The 6,778-nt window shown below is 45.1% G+C and overlaps 1 long non-coding RNA gene across 1 annotated transcript in view; it reads right to left on the bottom strand.

Moving 5' to 3' along the window:
* LOC109297684 overlaps window positions 1-4,978 on the bottom strand; it is a 20,467-nt gene extending 15,489 nt beyond the window's left edge. Inside the window, exon 1 of the long non-coding RNA XR_002097384.1 lies at window positions 4,968-4,978. This is a non-coding gene — a long non-coding RNA (uncharacterized LOC109297684). The remainder of the gene's footprint in view (window positions 1-4,967) is intronic.
* Between the last annotated feature and the right edge of the window lie 1,800 nt (window positions 4,979-6,778).

The following is a 6,778-nucleotide window of genomic DNA, read 5'->3' as shown; positions in this document are numbered from 1 at the left end:
GCTTTGTAGCTTTTGCTAATTCTTACTATTAGAGTCCTGGACAGACCCCTCAGGTGCAAGCAGAGGAAGAGCTGGTAGTGGTAGTGGCTCTGGCATTGCAACATCCTTTAGCCATTTCTCTAGGTATCTTAATCCACTGCCTCTTTTCCTGCTCCTCTTTCCAAGGAGACCTTTCTTAGCAAACTCCCCATGTAAGCTGGCCTGTTCACTGGTCCTTCGTCCCAAAGAGTTCCCTTTTCCCTGCTAATCTGCTTCCTCACCAAGCTTACAGTGAAAGAAGGTGAGAGAGAGTTTCAGACAAACTCCCCCTTGCTCTAGATTCTAGTTAAACAAGGGGCTTAAGTATTTGTTTGACTGCTGAGTTTTAGCTACTTACACTAAATATATGTAGGTTAGTCACTGTTAATTAAAGAAAAAACTTACCTTAAAAGCTCCCCTTCAAAGAGTGGGCCAGCAAACTGACATACAAACTGCCCTGTTCGTTCATTCCCTCATCACTCAGGGACAGTGTCCAGACGAGTGTGGACATGTGGTTCCCCAGGGACAACTAGCAGCACTGCACCTTGTGCCACCACTTGTTGTCCCCAGAGAACCCATGCCATGCACACTCTGGTGCACGGCAGGTTACTACAGGTGGGGTAGGAGAGGCCAGGGGCCAGCCCAGGGGCCAGCACTGGGCTGGCCTCAGCAGCCTTACCTGGGGTCCTCGGGAAGCAGCAGGTGGGTGATCCTACTGTTGAGAGCTTGGCCAGGAGCCAGGGCATGACTCCGGCCTGCCAGGCTCCAGTTCTGGGCAGAGCATGCTGCCCCCACATGCACCACTCTGCTTTTTTTTTGCATGGGCTTTTTTGACCCCTGGATATCCGGGGGTCAAAAAAACCTCTTGTTCTGCTCCAGCAATGCTGAGAACAGTTGAACGCGCAGTATGTGACACTGCAAACATGTCTGCAGCACTACATACCACACGGCCATGCTCATCTGGACATGGCGGGGGAGTCTCCTTTTATATCCTTCTGGCCCTAAATGGGCTTTGCCCCTTTGTCAGACACAGGCAGCAATCACTCAGCTAACAGCACTCCCAGCTGCTCAGAGCACACACCTAGACACACAGCCCACCAAACAAACACTCCAGCAAGCCAAACACACATGCAGCCCTGGGTCACTTACCTTCCCAGAGCAGGATTTGGTGCTTAGTGATTGGCTCAGTTTCCCCTTCCTCTTCCCCTTCCTCCTCTTGCTCCCAGTGAACTGCCTTGTTTGCTGTCCCTGTTCACTCACTCCTTTTGAACTTTTTCAAGCAAAAAAAACCCTGAGTTTTTAATATTCTGTTAAACTGGTTTTCATTTTTTGACCAGAAATAGTAAAAAAAAAGTATGCATAATATCTAGCATTGGTAAATATTGCAGTAAATTAATATACTTCTGATTTATAACATGGCCTGAGTGTAAAGTTACAGTGTGTACCTTCTGAATAGATTACTATTTACATTGAAATAATGAATAGCATATTTGTTTAAAGGTCATATTCCTAGAACAAGAAATTCTGTCCTTTTTATTTATTTCTTGCAAAATTCAAAATTATTTTGTAGAGAGCCAGGGGTTAGCTTGCTGTTGTTGTTGTTGTTTTGTTTTGTTTTTTTAACATAAAAAATTTAGACCTGATCTTATTCTGTGTTCTGGAAGATTAATGAATGGCTGGAGAACTAGTAGAATCATTACGTTCTACTTACTAAGGAGTACAAATTAAAACACTGCCAAATAGAGAGGATTCTAGACAAAATGTGGGAGTACTTTGGGTTTTTTCATGTATGTAATTCAAATGTCTGACAAACAGGGGAGGAAATACCTCTTAATTAAAGGTCTGATATCTTCTACTCTTTCAGTGAACTCCCACCAGTCCCTTGATCCTTTAAGGAGACCTCCAAGAAAAGACCAGGGAAATCAAGACATAATCTTCCTGCTATTTCTAGGATTCAACCCTTCCCCCTGAGAACACTAATGAAAAAACCAAGAAAACTTATTTTTCAGGCAGGCCTGCTTCAAATAGGGTGAAGAGAAAAAGAGAATTCACAAAATCAATTTTCCCTCTCTTCGCAGGTCACCTTTAACAGAACTGAAGAACCCATTTGCAGGTATCAAGACTCTGAAAGGGGTATATTGCTTCTTGGTTCAAAACACAAAATGTTCGACCTGAAACTAAGTGAAAGGGGTGGCATTTTTCCCAGCTGACAGCACAAAAAAATGAGAGGAACTGGCAACAAGAACAGCTTTACAATAATTAAACTAGCATTGCCTGCTTCAGCAGTTGGAGATCTCTCAGTAGTCTGGAGCTCTGCCATCCCTGCTCTAACTTTATACTGCTGGCTTTTAATGTTTTAAGACTAATATTAAGGCAACATGGTCTAACAGATTTCAAAGAGCTTATGTAACAGTCTCCAACAACTGAATAAATTAGTAAGAACAAAATTGTTGTAATCCATTGCAGCTCGAGGAGAAGCAAACCAGTCCTCATTAGTTTTTTTAACTGAATGTTCAGCTGAGGTTGTAGAGAAATCGTGTTTCCCTAAAGGTCTGCAACAGTTTTTAAGAAAAGCTGAAGCTGAGTGAAAGAAATCCCTCCAAAGGGAAAAAAAAAAGTGATCAGAGAATGAGAGATTATAAACCCAACACACTAATGGGAACAAAAACTGCAGCACAATGGAAACCGAGTTCAAACCAGCTTCATGTGCTGAATAAATCCTATCTACCCAGCTGTATGCAGCATTAGCACCAAAAGAAGTGTTAACTTTCATAGAAATGGCAAAGCAGAATAAACAAATGAACAAAAGCTTCACAGCACACTGCCCTTTATGATGTGGGAAGAAAGTCTCAAAGGAGTGGTACAGTAGGCTGATAAGAAGAGCTGTAGCTTTTCTGCTGCTTCATTGACAGAAGAGGGGATGCTGTACCTATAGTTCCCAATCTCTGCTTTCTTACCTGGCGGGGGAAGTACCATGACCACTTAGGCAGTTTTCCTAATCGCTAGGGATAACCATTTTTCTAGCACAGGTAGTACCCATGGAGGTAATGTATAGTTAACCTCCCACTTTCATTTCCAGTGGGAAGATCTTGGCTTTATGCCCACTTATGGAAATGGAAGACTGTACCCTAGCTTGCTCCTGGCAGCTGAATGGCTGAGGCCAAGTGAAACTCGGGGGGCATCTGAACCTCAAGTCTCTGGTCTTGGGCCTGCATCTGGACACCTACCAAATGATTTGGAAGCATCTGAAGCCCCAGTGCGTGGTGGAGGATGTTTGCTGGTAGTAGGGCCACATATGGTTCTTGAACGACTCACAGATTTGGAATCAATTTGGCTAATTTGGCTTGGAACACGAAAAATTTTCCTTTAAAAAAAATCCCACAATGTGAAGTTTCCCTTAGTGGCAGTACAGAGTAGAATGGCTCTAACATTTCACCCTGAGGTTGTTGGTAAAAGGGATATGCTAGAAGGGTGGCCAGGTAAGATTTCTGGTTCTTGGCTGGGGAAACAACCCCATCAAAGTGCCCAACCTACAAAAGGTGCCAGATAGGCATGCATCTACATGCACACTTTACTGCAGTTAACTAATTAGCTCCACAGTAAAGTGCCACTGTCTACATGTCCACCGGTACTAGGGTGCAGTAAAATAACTCAGTGACAGTACTATCTTATGGCAAAGTATTTAACTCTACCAAGGAATCAGAACTCATGGTAGAGGTGATTTTTTATTAGACCAGCTGGACTTTTGCAAAAAAAATTCGTTAATTGTAAGTTTTCAGGCACAAACTAGAAGGGCTTGTGCTTGCAATTAAAGATTTTTTTTTGTTTTGCAAAAAGCTAATTGGTTCAATAGAAGATATCACCTCTACCATGAGTTCTGATTCCCTTTTGCCCCTAGACCAATACAGCTACAACCTGGATACCTAACTCCACCAAAACGTGTAGATGGTGACAGGATGGATGGGGCATGAGAGTGCTAAAGTATGGGGGCTGCCTGCTGCCTAGGCCTGCATTTTAGCACCCTCATGCCCCAGCCAGCCACTCCACTGCCTGATGCTCCTACCCAGAGCCTGGGGATGACTCCCTTGACCCCGTGCCAGTCCAGGGCTACTCCATCCCCAGCTCAAACTGCTGCGGTCCCAGTCGCATGTGTAGAGGCTGCACCCAGGAGCAGCTGACTCCAGCGCAAACTGCGCCAGACTTTATCACATAACCCTGATGGCACATGTAGATGTATCCAGTAAGTGAAAAACAGAGAAGTGTGAAGATGACTTCAAGCCATCATTGCATCCTTTTCCCTGTGTGGAATGGAGATCATGTGGAATGAAGAACTTAAATAATCTTTTTACTCACATACCATACATACCTTTTGCTCAAAAAGCAGTTTTCCAATTTGAAAGTGCCTGTGAAAGGGTTAACACTGGACTGGGACCCTCTTGCTTACTAGCAGGGAGAAAGAAGCCATTTTGAAACATAGTGTGTTAATGAAAAGCCTAGCTCTTTTTTCTACATTTTGTCTTCCAAAAAAACAAAGTGCAAGTTTTATCTGGGAATGCATGGTATGTGAGAAAATATGGTATTAATACCCAAAGTCTGTCTGTCTCTCACTACTTCACTTACTCTCCATTTTCAATTGAGGTGTAGGGAAGCTATAGCTCCAGGTGTCAGTTTATAATAGGGACCTCATAAGGTCATCTAGTCCAGCCCCCTGCTCAAGGCAGTATCATTCCTGACTAAACCATCCCAGCCAAGTGTCTGGCTAATTTTGCTTTTGAAAACTTCCAGCGATTGCAATTCCACAATCTCTCCAGGTATCCTGTTCCAATGCTTGACCACCCGCATAGTCAGAAAGTTCCTCCTAATCTTCAACCTAAATTTTCTCTGCTGAAACTTGAGGCCGTTGCTCCTAGTCCTTTCCCCTATGAGCATTGAGAATAGTCTATGTCCACCCTCTCTGTGATTGTTCTTCAGGTATTTGATGACTATTATCAAATCCTCCCTCCATCTTTTCTTATCGAGGTTAAATAACCATCATTCTTTCAGCCTTTCCTCATAAGTCATGCTTCCCAAGCCTCTAATCAATTTTGTCACTCTTCACTAGACTCTTTTCCATCTGCCCACATCCACCTTGAAGCGTGGAGCCCAAAACTGGACACAGGTTTGTATTGTGTGGTAACTCTCCAGTACCAGTTCTCAGGTCATCAAAGGAAGTCTCCAGCAAAATCAGGGAAGACAAAAGCTGACATTCCTGTTCTTTCCACTTTTTGTTTACTTTCAATACTTTTTTTCCTCTGCAGACTCCTCCTGATTCTTGCTGCTGTGCTACTACTGGCACAGAATGCAACCACTTGTGGTGTTGTGGTTACTCAAATTCTTATCACTGTTATACCATCAGTAATCCAACTGCTAAGAGCATTTCACAGAGGGAAAAGCCTTTTTAGCAAGGTAAGGTGATCTTTGTTTCATTAGCGACTGTCCGCCACAGCACAGTGAACAGGAGAGCTGGCATTATTGTAGTGTTGTGAGTATTATTTGGAATTTTCTTTGTTATGAAATTGACTTAGCAAATTCCTCAATTTAGCTTTACCGTTCAGTTTTGTTACAAAGCTCTAAGTTTCTACTTACAAACACTGTGTTTCCTGCCTACAATACTCAATCAGCACCCTGATATAGTCACACACCTTCAACATATTTACTGTCAGAAGACTGTGTGGTAGTAACTGGGTGTGTCTATTAATTCCATAAAGGCTTACTACACAGTAAAATACTGTGCAGTAATCCTTCCCTGAGAAGATGTGCTCTGTGTTGGGAGCAAATTTGCTCCCAATAGGAACAGCCTGGTATGGGGCTGCTCTGACCCTGCTCTGGTCCTCTGTAGGAGCTGGGGGGAGCTCCAGGCTACCTGGGGTGCTGCCTTGGGAACTGGCAGGGGGCACAGGGTTCGTTTCCATGCATACAGGTCCAGAAGAGCTCTGCCGGATGCAATGGCAGCTGTCTCCTTGCCCCGTACACATCAGGAGGTCCTGATGTGCAGGGGGCTGGGAGACAGCTGCCGCAGCAGAGCTCTCCGAGCTCCAGGCACATGAAGACAAACTCCATGCCCAGCCGCACTTCTCTGAGAAGCTGGGGTTAGGCCGGGAGCTGTCCCACTCCTGGGGCAGTTCCCAGGCAGCCCCAGGCTGGGCAGGCATTTCCCCAGACTGCCAGGGGCTGGCCAGTCCAGCCAGCCCTGGGTTCGGCAGGCATTTCCCCAAGCAGTTGGGGGCTGGCCAGGAGCTGTCCTGCTGCTCAGAGAGCTACCCCATCCCAGCGCAGTGGGGCAGCACCTGGCCAGCCCTCAGCTATGTGGGGAAGCAGAGAGTTCCCCAGCCCTGGTACTGCTTGGCTCCAAGTTCCTTTGGGGAGCTGGGAGCTGAGCAGTGCTGGGAAAGCAAGGGGCAGAGAGTGACCCTATCCCAGTGCTACTTGGCTCCTGGAGAGAGCTGAGCAGCACCAGGACCAGGAGAGTTCCCATCCCCTGTTGGCCCCTAGTGTTGGGCAAATTTGCTCCCGGTCAGCATCTACACATGTGTTACTGTTCAGGGTCTACTGCACAGTTAGTTTACTGCACAGTAAAGCATCTCAATACACACACCCGCTAACATATTGAATAGCTTTGGTGAAGTAGAAATAAAAAAAAAAACCTGGAGACAGGATCTTCAAGAAAAGATCATACACATTCACAGAGGTCTTAAATTCAGGAGAGACAGGTCCTTAAAGA

This window comes from Gavialis gangeticus, unplaced genomic scaffold (genome assembly GCF_001723915.1).
Source record: "Gavialis gangeticus isolate Ggan-Ray unplaced genomic scaffold, GavGan_comp1, whole genome shotgun sequence".
In the NCBI taxonomy this organism is placed as follows: Eukaryota; Metazoa; Chordata; order Crocodylia; family Gavialidae; genus Gavialis; species Gavialis gangeticus.
Note: the sequence above shows the minus strand (reverse complement) of the source record. Positions and strands in the feature narration are given on the sequence as shown.